The sequence below is a fragment of the Blennius ocellaris genome, assembly GCF_963422515.1.
Source record: "Blennius ocellaris genome assembly, chromosome: 11".
Classification (NCBI taxonomy): Eukaryota; Metazoa; Chordata; class Actinopteri; order Blenniiformes; family Blenniidae; genus Blennius; species Blennius ocellaris.
In genome coordinates, this window is record NC_137660.1 from 21,950,885 (window position 1) to 21,971,163 (window position 20,279).

General features: G+C 42.2%; 1 protein-coding gene across 6 annotated transcripts in view; it reads left to right on the top strand.

The window, feature by feature from the left end:
* Positions 1–1,976: 1,976 nt before the first annotated feature.
* The window catches only part of tjp1b (tight junction protein 1b), a 50,091-nt gene continuing 31,788 nt past the window's right edge, over positions 1,977–20,279 (top strand). For 5 of the 6 annotated variants that reach the window (XM_080504549.1, XM_080504552.1, XM_080504553.1 and 2 more), the window contains exon 1: positions 16,184–16,336. The gene's annotated coding sequence lies outside the window, so the exon portion shown is untranslated. Of the gene's footprint in view, positions 2,037–16,183; positions 16,337–20,279 lie in introns of those variants that run through there. The other variant, XM_080504555.1, reaches the window with a different exon arrangement.

Consider the following 20,279-nt stretch of genomic DNA (forward strand, 5'->3'; position numbering starts at 1 on the left):
AATAATAGGGTCTGGCTCAGCTCTGAAAACTGATGCAGAGCTGCTGGGTCTCTTTGTGCAACTCTCTGAGGCAGCGTTTGGTTATTTGCTGTCCCCAGCCCCTTGAATGATTATCAACTTACCTTTATAAGAGCTGTCGCTTTGTTACCTGCATGGAGTTAATTTATCTCAACCTTTTCGCTGCTGCTTCTTCTCATCACCTCTTCAAAGATCTCCATTTCTTCCAAGAACAGGTGCTTCACTGAAAATTCTATGCCACTTGCTCTCGAGCCCTCCCTCTCTCTCTCTCTCTCTCTCTCTCTCTCTCTCTCTCTCTCTCTCTCGCATTTTGTACATGCACGCGAGCATGCGAGCATGCATGCACACACGCATGCATGCAAATACGCACACATGCACACGCACACACCAAATAACCTGTGTTCTCTGTGTACCCAGGGAAAATGCAAGTCCGCACAGGGAGAACAGGCAAACTCCACACAGAAGGGCCCATCATCGATCCCATGACCTTCAGGCTATGAGGCAAGAGTGTCAACCACTACACGACTGTGTGGCCCGCTGATTGTTTAGAAACAGGCCCAAATAACGTGTGTGCGCCATAATTTGACTTCCGACAGACGGTCAAAGTCTCAGCAGAACTTTACTGAGTGAATGAGTCAGTGGAAGATTGCCACAGCAACACAACTGTGCACATTATTGAGTCTTAAAGGATAAAGATAATTGAGACACACAAGGTATCGTCCCAAATAACAGCTTAGTTTGGTTTTTTTTGGTTTTATTCCAATAACACACTAATTTTTAGTAACTGTTCATACTGAAAATGTAATCGTGACATGTTATGGATCTTGGAGTTATGACTAGTGTTTTAAAATATAACTGATAACATATTTATTCTGTGGTATATATCATTTAAAAGTTAAATGTTAAAGCTAATTAAATTGTTTTTAAAAAATGGGGGGGGGGGTTCCATAGTTGGGCCCTTGTAAGACACTGATTATGTTCTAATTTTCTTTAATTAAAACAGGCAGATAGTTTTCTAAAGGTATCGAAACTAAGGAGATAAAGAGCTCTTTGGGGGTTGACACTGAAAAAAGCCTGAAGGGTTTTTAATACATTATCTAAATTTACAACTCCAATATTTCAAGTGTGAAACCTGGAAGTTGGTCTTATGAATCGCTTATAAACGATCCAGACACCAGCATTTCGCACTGATTTCTTACCTAATAAAGACATTTTATGATAACTGAAAACATAATGTGAAGCTATTATGCCCTTACAGTGAAATAAATATATGTAGCTGGTGAGTTTCCCTGATTTAAGATTGCTCGATGAACTAAACCCGTTCCCATGAGATTGACGATTGTTGTGGCACAGCTCATTACACAGCAATTAATAAGCAGACATGGAACACACAAAGGTAACGAGCGGCAGGGGGGCTTATAATGTGGCCAGCAGGGGTCCAGCAGGTTCTATTTAAGTGTGCCAGTACATGTCCTTAGAGCATTGGTGATAGGTCAGCCAAGTGTAGCTCCCCCTTGACCCAGCTACAGTTCGGCTGCTGGGGCCTTCAGATCCACACAGGCCCTTCCCGCCTTTGAAGCTGCAGTGCAGCCTGAGCCTGATTTGGCCCCCCTACAGGGCGCGATTGAAATAATATCCAATTCTAGATGTTCTTTCAATGCGATTCTATCCAGCAGGGGACCGTGGGCCTTTGTAGAAAACAGAAACGTGACCACAGTCTTCCTCCCCGTCGTCCTCAGTTCTGCCCGTGGCACTTTGCCCTGCTGTTTCTGCAGCCAAGGCAGGAAGCGCACTTACTTTGCTCTGATGTTGTACTGTTCTTCCTTTGTCCCCCCTTCTTCTTCTTCTCCTGCCACCTTGTCCACGCTGACTTCAGGATACACCCCAGCCCGACTGCCGGCTCTCTCACAGCAGCCTCCTCAGCAAGCACCAATCAGGGCAAGCCATCACTCCGCCGCATCAAGGGTCGCATTCACAGGAGCAAGAGTCTGGACAGCATTGATCTTTTGGACTCCAATGTAAGTAAAAACTGACTGAGATGGAAAACATGGTGTATTACTGGCCGGCATCAAGTAACAACAGACACTCCAAAGTCAAATGGAATTTAAAAAAATACCCTGATATCAAAGACACAGTGTCTTGTTAGTGTATCACAAAAAAAAAAGCTTGTTAAAGACAGTGAATGCAATTCATAGGGACTCTTATATAGTCCAGTGTTACGCAAAATACAGCCACAAAGCTATGATATAGGGATTACTAGGCACAGATTACTACCATGTCTGTTTTTACATTGATTCACATGGTGACATACTGTATTTACATTCTAGTTATTATTATTCTTCAGTGAGCGAATACAACTGTACAAATGTCCAACACATGTTGGAGCACACAAATGTTCCGATGTGTGCAGATGTCGGCTGACCACAAATAGTCGGTTTGTCTGTAAATTCAAAGAATATCATTGAACCATATTTGAATCTATCACTCCATGAAACATTGCATGGTCATTGGCTAGAGCATTTAGAGGCTCAAAAAGTAAGGAAGGATTTAAAAAACAATCACTAATTTAAGAGGTCAACAAATATTTGGCTTGTCGGCTGCTGCTGCTGGTGGAAATTGAGCATGAAATGATAAAACCCATAAGAATGTATAACTTCCACAACAATGCTGTGTGCTGAGGTAAATACAATACATGTTGAAGATAAACATCTTCAGTGTGGTCATGTGTTGCTGAAGCGTATGGCGATGCTGTTTAACCAATACAATGCTTAAAATGTGAGTTATATTTCCTGTCACGTTTGATGGTGTGGTTATTGTTTGAGAACGACACTGTGAATGTTCAACTGTCTGAGTTGTCATGTTAAGGAAATGGAGAACTAATCAGATTAAACACAATTTTAAAAGTAATTGTAAGAATTGTAACTGTGTTAGGAAGTACTTGCATCTTCATTTGGTGTCAGAAAATACACGGACATTGGTACTTTGTGTTCTGTGTGATCCGTACGTCAAAGAAGCAACAAACATAAATACATGAAAAAAAACCTGTCATGGTCATGAAACGAGGAGCAATCTTTCAACGTCTTTGTTGCTTATTACAGGAGACAGACATCTTACATTTCTGCCCAGCGATATATGACATCATCACACTATCTGTGAAACTGATGACATGTAACGCAAACAAAGGCATTTACAGAACGAGACTCAGGAGTTTGGTACTTACAGTGTTTTTAGGCTCTTTTGTCAACACTGGCCCTTCATTGAAGAAACATTTTGACATTTCCTTCAAAAAAAATTGATAAAAGAAGCCCTGAAGCTAATTACCTTTGCAAACATAGGTAAACTACTATCTGGTCATAGATTACATACATTGATGTTCAAAAATGACATGCAGTGGTTTGATGAGGAGATTTTTACAATTTATGAGTTTTACTTTTAACAAAGAAAATCAAACAAGTTAATGTTAAACTGTAGTCCTGTCTGAAGGTGAGTTCAAGCTAAACTAACTGACAGCAAAGTGATATTTTCATTTGTTTGTTTGTTAACATAATGTGACAAAGGAGTAAGTGTCAAATTTGTCTTTAATGTTTTGTAGATTGATGATCATTATTAGGAACGACAATTTTGTAATACATCAGTGTCACTTCACAATTTAGAAATTCATACCTCGTGTCACTTTCATGAAATGGGTGTTTTCTTCTTCAAATGGCTCCAGTGCTGAAGGTGACATGGTTTTTATCTTTAAATCTTTAAAGGGACATTAATTTGTCATGACAAGTGCTTTTGTAAGTAAAAAAAAAAAAAATACAAAATACAAAAGGCCTGCTAATTTTCAGAAAGCAACAGTTGACAACTATGAATCAAAACAGATGGTTGTAACACACACACACACACACACACACAGACACACAGACACACACACACACACACACACACACACACACACACACACACACACACACACACACACACACACACACACACACACACACACACACACACACTGTGCCTTGTTGTTTCCAGACCTAACAGTAAAGTGCTGGAGGCCCCGGCCTCGGGGGAATTACCTTGTGTTGACAGCACAGCTATGATTTCAGTTCAAACACTCCATCTCATCAAACGATATCAAAAAAAATAAAACAAACAAAAAACACGACCTGGTTGGATCGTTGATACAAGAATTGGTTTCAAATAGTCAAATGCGCTTTTATTAGCGCATATTTGAAATACTCCCACACGTACTGCTTTTGATGCCTTGGAGCCCCTTGTAATCGTATTAATGAAGATTTTTATGCATCAGAGACAGAGAAATTAATTTTTTTAATACAAGTGTCTTTAGAGCTCCTCTTTTACACAACAGAAAGTGGATATTAGTAATGTTGCAGTTTCCGATTTAAATAACGCTGCCTGTGGCCAACATCGACATCATTATAACATTGAGACATCGAATTGCAAAGTTTACTCTGAATGTTTTGCATGTAAGTGTGCTTGAACATGTTACTTTCCATTAATGACAAAGAACGGTCATTAGATTAAAGTACTGGACTCTAAACGATGACTAATGGGAACAGGCAGATATATAAACATATTTATTTTAATAAAAGAACTGATGAGACAAAGTCGAAACCATTCAGACAATCAGAACACAAGGAATTTGACAGGATGTGAAGAGACAAACAGGAAACAGAAAACAAATCAACTATGACAAGCATAACTTATTAGTTAGGGAAAATGGGATTTCTTCTTTTATTAACTTGTTTGTGTCTCCGCCAACACAAATAGTGTTGACGCTAAACCACAAAGTGAGTTTTGTTCCACGAGACAAATGTTCTTGTTTTCTGCCAGTTTCTTTATCTCGTGTACATTTGTGCAGTTCTACTTCATGTGCAACCAGAGAACAGAAAGCACTCGTGCGCTTTGTCTCACACTGGCAATTTAGAATTATCGATGTCCATTAATGACGTTAGAAACACAATTGAAGTATCCCAGTGTTCAGCCGTCCGCCATCTTCTGTCCTGCTCTATCGACTGTTGGGGGCGATCCCCGCTGACTATGGGCAACGCAGGGTACATTCTGGACACGTCACCAGTCTATCAGAGGCATCCTGCACTCTTATAATGAATATCAGCGCTTATTGACCGTCTCTCATCCAATCAGATGCTCCAGTCTGAACTAACAGTCCTATAATCAGTCGGATGTTTCACTTCGTATCACATATAAGCCAACCTCAAGGGGGCTTGAAAGTTAAAGTCAGCGGATCAGAGGACATCTGTAATAAATCCCACATCGCAGCTCAACGATGACAGGCCTTTCAAATAAGGCGAATTTGTCAACCTGGTGTTTGTGACAAATAAAACGTGTTTGGATTCCCCCGAGCGGCGAGACGACAGGATACGTCTCCCGGAGATCATTAGGTCTGCACAAAGCGTCAACATAATCCAGAACTGTGTTCGTGTTGCAGACAGGGAGACAGGGAGACAGACAGACACATCACGAGCATGGGGAAGAGTTCACCAGCATGTCTCGGTCACGACTGACGAAAAACAAAAGGACCTACATTTTAAAAGTAATTACAAAATTCACTGTTCAGTTTCCCCATCCCGTAAACCTGGCTGTGATATGTCAGAGGCTTTTAGGCTATGTGACTGACAGATTAGTGGTGGCCTTGATTTTGAGCCACGCAGAAGCAACCTAAGCCTTACGTCTGAATGGGAAAGGCAGTGTGACGTCACCGTATTCTCATATCCCTGTCCCGCTCTGCGTAGCCCCCGGCGAGTGACTTACCAACAAAGCGGTCATTTGTCTTTATGGCCTGCCACTCCGAAGGTGCTTCGAACAGCTCGAGAGGCCACTATCTCACCAGAGAATGAATGCTCAGCTCGGGGATCCTGGCCTCCTCCACCATATATTTCTTTTGTACAGGCTGAGTGTGTGTGTGTGTGTGTGTGTGTGTGTGTGTGTGTGTGTGTGTGTGTGTGTGTGTGTGTGTGTGTGTGTGTGTGTGTGTGTGTGTGTGTGTGTGTGTGTGTGTGTGTGTGTGTGTGTGTGTGTGTGTGTGTGTGTGTGTGTGTGTGTGTGTGTGTGTGTGTGTGTGTGTGCACTAGAGGAAAACTTGCTGACTTGCCCAAACTCAAATGCAGCTGATGGAAGTAACGGTCCGCCTTACAGTGAGTGATGAGACTGCAGGATGCAGAGCTGAGGAGCAGCTCCCATTGCATCCCACCGAACCGCCGCGACAGACACAACACACACCGCCGCCGAGCCGCCAAGCCTCTGTACCGTCAACAATCACTCCGACCGGTGGAAAGAAAAAAAATGATGATGATCTTGTCCGATCGGCCGCTCCGATAGACGAGCAAAGATATTAATCAGCTGAGTGTATGAATTTAGGTCCATAACTATCATTGCCCATCAGTGCAGGGCTAAATAATCAATAGTAGTTAAGACTTTGTTTATATCGATTGCTTTTTTTTGATTGCTTTTTCTCTCTTGATAGTCAGGGGAGGACGCTGGCGGCTGGCCCACTCCCGCTGTCATTTGTGTTGGCAAGCTGCACACTTGTTCACAGAAAGCTTGAATCAGATTTTAGTGCTAAGGCTGCAGAAAGCACAACAGAGATGGAGCTGATAGGGGGGGGGGGTAACTACAGTCTTTTATGCACCCGATGCCTTTGTGTATAGCTGGAGTTTTTTTTTTCCTGTGTTCATCAACAACACTTCGTCCTGTTTCAAAGCAGCGGCGTTTACATTTTTTACTGCTTTTGGGGGGGGGAAAGCACCATCTGTTCCTGTATCACGCAAATTGTTATTCCGTTTGGAATTTTCCTTCACCAAATCTCTTCCATGCAACATCTTTTTGATAGTTTCTTCGGTTTCCTAAATTATCCAGCCTGCAGAGCAGATGGTCTGAAACAATTTAGCTTCAGATCAATCTTAAGATGTTTCCATGTTTGTGGGGGGAGCATTGTCTCTTCCTTCTCTCTCTTTTTTTTTTTTTTTTTTTCATACAGCGAGAGCTACACTGGTGCAGTGTAGGTACTAAACTACGGTTGCTGTTTCATGTATCCCGATTCCTCTGAAAGATGTGTTTTTAATGCAGCTTTTTTTTTTTGGGTTTCCTGCACTCTCAGCTCTTTCAGAAAATGTTTTAAAGGAATGCTTGCTGCAGAGGCTATAACCAGGTGAGCTGTGGAGAAGCTAAAACCGTATCAGCGGGAGGATGCAAATAAGCCAAGATGAAGAGCACAATTAAATTAATTACCGCTTAACAGAGCGGGATCGGTCACCAGCTGGGTCTAAGGTTTTTGCATTGGTCTGAGTCTTAATCTCTTATTTGTTCTGCTTGCCCTGGCGACTCTCAAAATCCCATCCTTGGCTGCAATCTGCTATGGACAGAGGCACTCCCCCTTAACACCACCAAAAAAAAAAAAAACCCAACAAAAAAACAAACAAACAGCGTAAGCATTTATTCGCTGCTCGGTCTTAGGAAAGTGCTGCAGATGCATTTACACGGAGAGCAACTGCAGCTGAATTAACCAATCTGCATATTCATGGCCTGTTAGAGCGAGATTGTTCCCATGTGATGAAGGCATGGAGGTGCACAAGGGCGGGCGCAGAGGGTTTCACCTGAGTGCTACACGCTCTGAGGTCTGTGGAAGGAAAGAGAGGCAGGGGGAGCAGTGCTCAAGGAGTGGGAGTCGGAGATTTATCACAACTCGCTCCGTAGGAGGTCTTATTGGAGGAAGGAGGGAAGGATGAGGGGATGAGGGGGGGGGACTGTGATGGTGACGGCTGAGTTCCTCCAAGTGAATCACGTCTGTTACGTAAGACACAAACTGGAATGGATGATTTGACAAGCACCCCCCCCACCCACCCACCCTTGAGGCAGTAACTGCTGGGGGTGGAGGGTGGTTGTAGGTGATTGGGGGGGGGTTATATGTGAAACTGAGGTGGCCATGCGTGATGCATGTGAAGGTTGCATGTGTGATCCCACAGGCTGAGTGGAGGGCATGGCAGATGTTGAGCACATATCTCGAGGCTTCGACTCAAGAGCAACCCCCCAACCCCCCAACCCCCCCATATGTCCTCTGATGGGACATATGGTAGGTCATTGTAGGCCCTTTGCACTTTGTGCATTCAGTGCCATCATGTCAGACATGTTGTAGCAATATGTCGACTCTGCAGCGGCACATTGTCACATTTAGTCACGTTTTTTTTCCTGCACAATTGTGAGCATGGAAAGAAATTATGACACAATTCTGATATTCAGTCACATTTTTTTTTCCTACTATCATATTGTTCTTTGGTCATGTATCTGATATTGAATGAAATATCCGCTTGTTCTGACCTAAAGGGATGAAGGGTGAAAACGGCTCCTTGGTTGTCAGCAGCCAATGTGAAGAAAATGACGAGTGCTTCTGAATTGTTTTTTTTTTATGGTTCCGCTTGTGTTGCTCATCTACGACAAATCATTTCAAGAAGGAATACTCAAACCTACATAAATCCCGACAACTCTATTGACTTCCCCCACATGATTTGTGACAGGGGCAGAGACCTGGATGGTAAGCACCATCCTGCAGCCGGGGATTAGCCAAAGAGTAGCAATTCAACAACACTTCATGCAATATTTTCCATTCTACAAACACAGCCTCGGTGTATTAACACAACAACCAGAGCTGCTTAACATAATTCTGGCTTATTTTATCAAGGAGGGTTTTGAAATTAGTGATGTTACTCTCCTTGATTTTTTATTTTTTTTTAAGCACTTGACTGTTGGGTCAAGTGAAGGGCAACCAGCAGCATGATGTAATGTTTGTGGGGAATCAAGATGGAGGCCGTGATGGGGAAGTCAAGCATGAAGAATGAAACGCTGGGATGGGAGTACTAAGACAACTTAATCAATCACAGGGTTTGAGGCTCACAGTTGTGGACTCTGCGGATTACGTAGTCTGTTGATTGATCATCATCATGAACACATACCATTTGTCAAGAGGCACGTTTTTGTTTTGTTTTCTCGACAAATTAAATGAGATTTTATAGATCGCACATGTTATACAATAATATCTATTTATGGACATATTTTAGACGATGCTCTAAAGACTGAATGTGAAATACTTATACAGCGGTCTTCATCTGTTAAACTACTTGTACTCTTTTTTTGGAAGAGAGGAATGATTTGTTTGCTGAATAAAAGCACAAATAAAAGATTCATTATTGGCTGACCTCATGACGGACAACCACACGTGTTCATTGACTAATCACATAAAAATGAGAAAATAAAAACATAAAATTCTCACTTTACTGAAAAACAGATGTTCCAGAAAGAAATGTTAGCTTTATTCTCCATAAAAAGATCTTCATTATTTGGAGTACTTCATGTTTAAACTTTAGTGGAGAGAATGATTAATTGACATTCCTGCTTAATTTCTTTCGCCGTGCAGAATCAGGCTGCAACAAAATGCCATGAGTATACGTAAATCAGTCACATCTACTGCAAAAACATGCAACACTGATCAAATGACTGTGAGGTTCAAAATGTCAGAGCAATTATTTGTTCACAGTTTCAAAAACATATTTTCCGTTTTGCCGGAAAATGTTTTCCAGCCAAAATACCTGCGTTGGTTGAAGCAACTGAATTAAATTTTGTGTATTTTGTGTCTTCATAGTGTGTCTTTAAGGCATGATGTGTCTATATGTGTGTGTAAGAGAGAGAAAGAGAGAGAGAGAGATGCTGCCATGTTGCTGGACATGTAGGATGTTGTGCTGATGCCCAGGGAGGCACCATATGTTGTTTCGACTCAGGAGCATCCCGTCACGGCAGAGCCATGGGTGAATAACCCCCCCCCCAACTCCTTCTTGTTTCTCCCGCCATCAGTTCGCGTGAGCATCCTCACTCAGCGAATGCTGAAATCACGCAGCGCCACTCTCTTCACGCTCGCATTCACGCCATCATAAATAATTCTGCATATAGGCTCCCCATCTTGACAGGAGAGCCACAGCCAGACAATGTTCTGCTGCAATCCTGCAGAGGGCAGAGTTTTACTACCTTAAATGTTCAAGAACACAGAAACAAGCCTTTTTTTTTTTCTTCCCCCCCCATGACTGACACGTTCAAGAGCAGGGATGTGCACTAAGCATGCTGATTTCAGATGTATGCTGAGCTTTTAAATGTTGAAGCAGAGATTCTGAGACACTGATTAATAGTACAGACAGAGGGCAGCGCAGCCACAGGAATATGAAGCGTTGATAGTTAAATGCCTTGGTGATGCTCAAAGAGGTTGGAGAAGCCAAAAAAGGAAAAGCATACAATTATCTTTCACGCTCATTTAATGTCTTCCACAAGGGGCGACCTTGTACTATCCAGCCCGTAAAATATCATTTGGTGGTGTTTTTTTCTTCTTCTTCCTGCTGGTATTTATCAAGGAGCCAACCTGTGGTTGTGATAAACATTAATTTCCAGTTGAATTGAAAAGGAGGGATGATTTATTGTATGGTCTGGCTCCTTTCCGCACTGCGGTAAATTACCCCAGGGTGATTTTTTTTTTTCACCCTTTTTCTCACCCGTCTGTTTTGCCCTTATATTAACTGCCCTCCACAATACCACCTCAAGTCTGATCCGAAGGGAAAACGCAATCCCAGACCACCAAGGCCTCTAATTGCTTTACTATCTTCCTGTGTTCAGTTTCTCTCTCTGGACCAAGCTATGAATAGACTACCTTTCTTGAATTCATAACAATGATGGGGAAATAATAAACTGCTCCTCTCTAATTTAAATAATTGTTCATGTTCTGTGCAAAAACTAATGTTTTGTATGATTTGGTTTTGACCGACATGAACATATCTCTTGCTCATATGAGAAAAGTACTTTTATTTTTTCAAATGTTTTGGGGGGGGGGGGGGGTTGGTTCACACATTGGTGTGTGTAGAATCGCAGATGATACAGAACCATCTGCTCTGGAAACCTTCTTGATTTGCCCTGAGATCCACGACCCGGGCGTGTGTTCAAAGACAAAATATTTTAACTCGGAGAAACTACAGATGATGCTGAAAACCTCTTTATCATAACACACATCCACATTAAACTGATTGGAATTGTACATCTTTTATTAGCATTTGCACTCTCCTCCTGGGGATAAACATACTTAGGTGATTGCTTCTTTGCTACTGGACATGATGCTGTAGTTTGATCCAGAGAGGATTTGGACGTGGATATCCTGTTGTCACATGATCCATAGGCCCGTGGATGTCAGGCTGTTTCGCGTCACCTGATATGTCTGAGCTCTCATCTGTTGGTGGGAAAATGGAGACAGAGATTATAGGGTCATTTGAGGAAATCTTGGAAAAAAAATGTATTTCTTCCCTCGACATGGGTTATGAATTTAGATCTGAAATTTATGAATCAGTACATCCAGATTTGAGGGTTTTTCAATCATGTCTTGTGTGTTCGCATTGTCAGATGACGTGTTTTTACCGCCTGCGGCTCAACGCCACTAAGTCACTTCCATTACTACGTCAGGACTCACCCACATTTAAGGTGAGAGTTAAAATAATAACACATTTAATGTGGTATTGATTTTTATTTTTTTTAATAATATACAGTATGAATCAAATGAGTATGGACATCTCTCTGTAAAGTTTTTCTTTTTCCATGTCATTGTTTACATTGACTTGGGTACTTACTTTAAACCATTGTGTTTGGCCTGGGCATCACTAAAGAAACCAACGTTTACACATTCATTTTTAGTTCAGGGGCCACATACTGTCCAAATCGATCTTGAAAGGCCCCAAAACACTAAAATGACAACTCCAAATGTTACCCTTTGTTTTAGTTCACAGATGAGTATATTATCAAAAAGTATAAATCTAAACATAACTTTTTTATATATGCAACTTCAGGGTGCCTCCCAATGTCACATTTTTGCTTGAGAAAACAACAATGACTTTGTTCTTTATTTGACAACATCAATTGAAAGATCTTGAAGTGTTTTTAAGACTTATGTCAACAAAAACCCTTCACTGCTCACTGAGCGTGCTGGGGACTGTTCATTAGGTAGTTTGTTTTCACTGCTTACATCACTAGTTTCTCTGCTCCAGTCTCACAGTTGCACTATGTCCATCAGTACAATCCTCAATAAAGAGGGGAATTTGCAGTCCTGTGGGTCCGTGTGGACAATCTGATGCTGTTAACTGTCAATTGCACTTCTTCGACAAGGAAGGAAAGTACAAATACCGTAATGAATTATCTACGAATCATATCGTTTACTTTTTTAGGCGCTGTTTACACAAAAGCTGAGTACACAAAGGCCCAGGCGGCAGGCAGGCTGCATCATCACCATTAAAAGCGGGTTATCTGTCATTGGATACAGAATCTAAATATTCTGATGAAATATGGAATGTGTCTTGTTATATGGGAGAGTGGGATTAATCAGAAACTCCGCCGCTAATTCAGTCCGCCGGCTGAACGCAGACCGAGATGCTGCAGTATGTCTTCTCTGTGTCCCAGCTTGATCCTCAGCTCTCCTTCAATGAGGTCACACTGCGCTCTCAGTGAAGCACCCTTTAAAAGGTATTTGTTTTTAACTGCTGACTTTACGAGATATCTCATACCTCCTGGATGGTGAACCCATGTGTTTCGCTTCTACTCTGATTGTGTAGCCCCGTATAATCATAAGGCATTATGAAGCCTGAATTAATAGGTTGGCTGTCAAGCCGGTATGCCGTTTTCTCATGCTGGAGGTCAGTGATACTGACAGAGGACAACACAGAAATGACAAAAAATACAAGCCTCTGTACAGTAGCCAGCTTACTCCATTATGGGATTACACTGATGTACTCCAATTTGTAAAACCAACAACTGGATAACAAGATAAGACGCACAAAGTTTTGCGTATCATCTTGCAGCCTTGGCAGGCCGGTGTGACAAAATATCATATTTTGCCTCGCATTGTTATCGGACAGATGCATTTGTTTTCCCTCTGCTGCAGTGCTATGTTTAACGTCTGTCATGTCACTCGATAGCCGCAGTCATTAAAGCTCATAGATAGCCACGCCAACCTTTGCTTACTCGGCTGTTTTTCTTGACCTGGACAGCCGAGAGGTGACTCATTCGCCGTCAGGGGCCGCGCTCTCTTAAAAGTCAACCTGCTGTGAATTTCTAATTTGCTTTTCCACTCGTGTGATTTGCTCCTGCAGTCATAGTCTGCTTTGGATCCCGTCATTCTGTAAATGTGCTGATGGGCCAAAGACGCTGCATTATTCTGTTGCATGGCACATGAATCTCCCTCTGTGCAGTTGGAGCCGGTGATGCAAAAAAACCGCCGTACAGCAGAGGGTATTTCAAGGGCTTCAACAGAAGCACACTGAGTGGCTTAAGCTCACATCAAACCATGCTAATCACAGATGCGGATGGTAAAACCAGAGTTCACATTTATTCATTTCCCAGAGGGGATTGATATGTTGTTTCTGCTTGAATACTTTGGAGCGTTTAAAAATTGCAAAGCAGGTTGGAAACTTCCGGTGACCGTTGCCATCGCCTTGTCATCGTTCATGCTCAGTGACATGTACTGTCCCGACGTGCTGCAAGAGGGTTTCGACCATTACCATTCTCCAGAAGCTAAAGAGGTGCAGGTCACTAATGCATTTTTACAGGGGTTTTTTCTGCACATATTTGAGGCATTTACGACTGCCCTTCATTAGTTTTTTTTTCTCCACAGGAGGTGTGTTACTGCCTCTGTTTATCTATTTTCTTATGACCTTGGCCAACTCACATTCTTCTATTCAAGATGCCCCCACCCCCTTCTCCCCCGGTTCCTCCAATGGGATCTGCGGCAATCTCCCGACGTCAGCAACATTGCAGGACCTCTGTGCTCCTCCAGCATTATATTCAGCCCCTATCTTCTCCCGTGCTCATTACTGCCAGAGGTAGAGGTGACAAGAACGGTCACACAATCTCAAAGTGGTAAAACACACAACAGACGCAGGAGTTGCTGCAGAGAATTAGGTACTTCTGGGGAAGCCAGCACAAAAACTAGTGCGCGCAATAAAGTCTTAAGAGTGGGGTTTGGTGCAGTGCACAATTTACATTCTACTGTATATTGATTAAATCTGTATGCCCCATGGGAAGGAGTATTGAGCATCGTGACTGTAGGCTGGATTTTAATTCTATCCCCTGCATTTTAAATGGCCTTCTGCAGCATGTCATTACTACTTACCGGTAGGTATCTGACCTCAGCTTTACCTATAAAAGGTTTATGCTTGTTTTTGTTAAATGTGATATCGAAATGGATTTCTTAATAAAAATGTAAAAAAAATCTCAGTTAAAACATCAGTGTGATATGTGATATGCAGAGAAAGCCTCGGGTCTTTTAATCCAGGGAAACGTATTTTGCATAAAACAATCACTTTGAAGAAGTTTTTAAATTTATGCACAGACACACACGCAGAAAGGCAAAAGAGAAGAAAAAAAAAGTGCTTTGTCCTTGACGAGTTCTTTGTTTCAAAGGACATGTAATCAATCAAACCATCAATATGAAGGCCTACATAACATGAGATCGTTCTTATGTCATATTTATTTATTTATTTTTACATTGGAATATACAGTACATGACATAATTGCAGAGGAAAGGTTCGTGACTCATAGGTTTTAACAACTGTATCCTACATTCCTCCATGAATGTGATTTAAACCATACAGCAAAATCCTAAAATAAAGCTATAACATTAAAATAAACAACAATTTTCTCTTGTGGCATTGGGGCCACACTGCTGTTAGCAGCTTTGTCGTTGTAATGGCCTTTTATGAGCTCTCTGTAACTATTTGAGTAATGTGGAGCTAAATTGTCCTTGGTTTATTCATTCCTCCGCAAGAACATTGGGCATCCTGCAGCGTAGTTCTTACTTTACAGCTTGTGGAAGAGATAAAATTTATCACTTGGAAAAAGAAGTTATTTTTGGTGGCCCATGCAAAGTTCAAATAGAGGTATTAACTATTTTGGGGGCTGGTGTTGCTGTGTGAATTCTTTTACATATAGCCTGAATGCAGACCCAAATGACCCAAACATCAAACTCCCAGTTTGATGTTTGTGACGCAAATGTTTGTGATGAGGTTATATTGTACAAATGAAGTACTTATATCTTATTTATATTGTTATTAGTGAGATAAGGAATATACACCTATTATATTTGGTAGATGAAATTGAGCAGTAGACTTGTATGACATATATGGATGAACATTTCAAGCCTGCATTTAGTCATTTAATATTGTAATATTGCAGCTTATATGTGGGCCTTATCTGACGTGCTGCAAATGCAGATAGACAGAAAAGTAAAGGACATTTTGTTGACATACCATAACCGGTGACACTGGCTTTCAGTATTTATTTCCAGCCCAATGTAATTTTCGTCTCCGCTTTTGATCTTCGCCAAATATGATGTGATGCAAGTTGCTGACTCCTTAACTCCCAGATGTTCAGCCATAGCGTTTATCTATTTCTATTTTGTTATTAAAAAGGATCCATCACAGTTCCCCACTTTGACAATGAAACCAATATTTGACTTTGTATAAAGCTTTTGGCTGATGCAGCTCACCAGAGAGCATCTCTGAACTTGGTGTATTTCTGCACACTCGACATATTTGTAATACAGACGAATGAAGAAAAAAAAAAATCAAAATAATATGTTTGTTTGGCTTCATGGGGCAGAACTGTGAGTAGGACTCTTTTTTTTTTTTGGTAATTTAAACAGATGTGTATTTTTAGACATTTTCTTTATGAACCTGTATATAACTCGATAGCACAAAGAACAGCTGCATCCAATCCTCCATCACTAAACGGGCGTTAATACGTGCAGAGGGCTCGGAGAAAGCCGGCCCGATGTTTGTTTTTTTTCTCTCGTCTCCTCGACGGCTTTTTTTTTTTTCTCACGCTGGAATGGCGTTGGATGCTGCTGCTGCTGCGGCTGAGGGCAGCCTCTCTGCATCCCCGCTGCCTCTCTCTCGTTCTCCTGCTCATCCCCCCCCGCGGACATACCGGAATGGTTTCTTCCAGGCGAACCTGTCACTGTCACCGCGGCGGAGAAGGAAGCCGAAGTGTGAGCGCGCGCGCGCGCGCGCGCGCGGGGGTGGGGGGGCGGGGGAGAGAGAGAGAGAGACATAGACAGAGAGCGAGAGAGAGAGAGAGCGAGCGAAACGGACCGGGCTTCATCCACTGCCTGCCATTGCAGTGCGGCGGCTGCTGCTGCTCCGGAGCCACACCGGGAGGACCTCTCCTTCTCTGGGAAGATTCTCACAAGCACGCCGTGAGGAGGACCGCTGCTCGGTCGTAAAAGGTGAACTGGGGGTAGTGTCGCTTGGTCCGTTTGAGCGCGTTCCTATGCGGGGGCCGTGTAGCGGCAGTGGGGGGTGGTGGTGGTGGGTAGGGGGGGCGGGGAGTGTATGTATCCCCCCCCCCCCTCCCCCTGCAGGGGAACGGATAGCGGCGCGAGCCGAGGCAACGGAGCTACTAGCAGACTGCATCTGCGCTAAGTGCTGGTGCTAGTTTTGCCCAGCTATGCTAACGTCATCTGCCAAGCAGACACCGCGAAATACGACGTCTGTCGCCCCGTTCTTCGTTGAGGTAGCGGTTGGCGGCGGTTTTAAGTGTGGGAACGTGCTGCGCCCGGGCTGTCACCGGACTGTCACCGGACTGTCACCGGGCTGTCACCGGGCTGACGGGCTGCTGGGCTGCTATCGGCGTCCAGGTGAACGCTAGCGGAGGGGAGCTGTAGCCTAGCTGCTGGAACAAAATGTCGGCCAGCTAAGGGTGCTTGATTTGACCAAGAGGGTATCAAAGGGGGGCGGGGTGGGCACAAGATTTATTAAGTGTCAGACTGATGGAGGCGAGCGAGGCAGTGGTTGCGTGAAGGCAGCGGCTGGAAATATGACAGCGGTTTTTTTTTCTGAGCTTGAGGCGAAGGTCAGGAGGAAGGCTGGCTTTTGTTGTGATGTTCCCCCGGCAGACGCAGACTGGAAGTTGGCTAATGTTAGCTCGTTAGCGGACTCTTGGTCGGACTGGGAATAACCAGCGTGTTGTTTTTTTTAACGGTTTCAACCAGCTGTCTCTCAACAACACACGGTCATGTCAGCTGCTTTGCCCGAGCTTTTCTCTGCTTCTTGTGGGCTGTTTTGGTTTGGCTTCGCCGGTCTCTCTCTCTCTCTCTCTCTCTCTCTCTCTCTCTCTCTCTCTCTCTCTCTCTCTCTCTCTCTCTCTCTGGGTTCATTTCCATACCAAATGATGAGCTGCTGCTAACGTGGACTGGAGCCACCTGTTGACTTCTGATAACGGAGGACAGTCTTTTTTGGTTGTTGTTGTTGTCACTTTTGATCACGCTTGATCCCATTTGCATTTCACAATGTAAACCAAATCAAAACCCATCTCTGAAGAATGTTGGGTGAAATGGTCTGAGTTGCCTGATATGGATTCTATTTTTAAATGACTCACAAGTGTGCTTGTAACTTTAGGAGTGCTGGTTTGAATCTCACGGTTTAGAGATGACAAGTGACGCACAACTGCTGAGGCTGCTTCTTCAGAATGTGCAATTTGGCCACAGTGAAAGTGAACAGAACACACCACCCTGGTCATAATCACAATCCCAACAATCAGGAATAGACCAGAACCACCCCCCTCCCACATTTGACAGGCCTAAACTCGGCTGTAAAATCAACCAAAAACAAAGTTAATGTTTATTTTCTGCCGTTGTAATCGTAGAGGCCAAGCCAATGCTTTAAGCCCCTGAGATGCTGCACCAGGTTTTTTAACCTGTGTTGAATGAGTCAAATTAAAGAGTCCTAATTTACAATAAAACACTTTTCTCTTTTATTAATATTCAGAACTCTTTGTCCACAAAACTTCCCAACAAGAAAAAGTTCCCCCACACAGTATATCGCCCACCTGCCAGTCAACTTGTAACGCCCAATACACCGTGTACCATGGATAACTAAACGTACATTCTGCTTCTGCAATGATAATGTGAGAATACGTGTTTCACTGATTTGAAAGTGGGTTTCAGACAGACCGACAATTTCTATTTGATTTTGGAAAATTGGATCACACAAAACCATGAGGTTTTGTTTGTTAACTTTATGTTGTTCGAGATCTTTACTTTCTAAAAGCTGCTGTCTTTTTTTTATACATATTGCTGTTTTGTAGAACTTTGACGGCTTGGGGCTACAAGTAAGGTCTCACAAGCTCAGTTCACATGTGTGGAAGAATCATTCATGACATAATTATAAAGTATCTAGTGAGGAAGCTCTGTTATCACTTCCCTTTTCATAAAAGAAGATGCATTCATGTTAAATGGGAGTAGTGTGAGGCCAGTGTGGTCTTGTCTTGTTATGCACTAAAGTTTGTCTTTAATTTGACTGTTTTTGTTTTGCAATTCCAGTTTAGAATTTAGAAGCAGCTCATAAGAAACTGTACTGAACGAACTGCAGTGATATTCCTTGGTGGCAATGATCAAATAGCCTCTTCTCCTTAAATGTAAATATACTCCCTTATTTTTGGTTTGTTCATAAAAATCAACGAAATATCCTTTGGTTGTAAGCTGTTGGTTGAAACATCAGTTGGTATTTTTCACTGGTTACCAATGTTTTAAAAAAAAAAAACAAACCCAAACGGCTCATTTATCAATCAATAAATTCTTCCAACACATCAATCGATAATGAAAATGATGCTTAGTCACTGTAATGTATACAGCTGGTCTATCTTTCAGTGGAGGCATGATGATTCATTGCCGGGATTTGCAGTGTTGAGTTCTCGTACATGTGTTTGTGACCAAAATGTATCATCTTAGCAGTCAGGATAGTAATGTCACAAGAAAAGAAATAAATACTGCGAGGCTGGAAAAATGGATTCCTCAAAAGAAGCGGCAGAGTGGCACATCACAGATTATGCGCCTGTAAGCCATTAAATGTTTTCCTTGCATGACTAAACAGGCTTTTTTTTTTTTTTTTTTTCCGCTCCACAAATAAGTCATTTGACAGAGTTGTGCTTGGAATGAGTCTGGCAAACCCGTCACCTGTAAAGAAGGAAATATCCAAGCTGCTCAAGGGCAGTCATATGTGCTGCCCCTTAAATCACGCTGCCCTAAGCTGTCATGGGGGGGAGCAGTTATCTGAGGCACTGAGGTTTTGGAAGGACAAACGGATCTGATATTTTGCCTGCTTAAGTTAAATTTGACTGACTGGAGCTTTGTGGTGCTGTGTATTTATAGAAAAAAAGTCTGGAATTAGGAGCTCAAGCGTTTGCTAATGACAACAGGCAACAGCACGCATCATTCCGTGTGACGTTTTACCGCACAAAGCACTGCATCTTTCTTTTGAGTTGTGTGTAAATTAGTATTTTTGTATGGTACGTGAAAATCTATTCCTGGCAGATTACATGTAAATCTGGGGTTTGGCTCACCTCCTGGCTTAAACTTTGAGGGTATTCAAATTTGCATTGCACCCACCAACCTACCGAATATCTCCACCCACTGGCGACAAGCACATGCTCTCTGTTTTTGTCATTAACGACTGTACACTGAACGGCATGTCTGCAGCAAAATAAAAATCCGAAAGACCCACACGTGTCTTTACATGAGAGAAAACCTGCAACTTAAGCCTTTTATGCATGTCTCCACCGTTAAGACTTTAGCATTTAACAGCATGTAGTTCTCTTTCCCTTTAAAAAAAAAAAAAAAAAAAAAGCTGCTCCACAATAGGGTAATAGATGATAACCTGAGGACTGTCCCGAATGACAACTTACCTTTTGAAAATACTTTTTTTTTTTTAAATAGTCACATTAATGACGAGTATGAATTTAAGAGTCAACATTCCTCTTGTATACTATTTAGCACAAAAGATAAGCGCAATGATGCTTGAAAAGCTCATACTGTTGATAAAAAAAAAAGAACTAGTAAGTATAATATGGATCAAAATGAAAAGCTGCTGGTGGAAATTTAAGCTGGAAATGTTTGTTTGCTGTTGGTGTGTTTTAGTGTCAATCATAGCCTCGGGGTGTCACCAGAATAGTAAATAATAAATAGGGTCAGCTAAGTTGCGTCACCTTGAAATAATATATCTATCTTGGCATGTACTAAATTATTATTTTTGTGTGTTTTAACGTGTGCTATATTTTTTTCAAACAGCTCTGCTTTTGTTGGAAAAATAATTTACACAGGGACCACATTCTATTCAATTATATACCACATTTGTTTGCATATTGTGATCAGGCTTTACGAGTAACATCTTTTG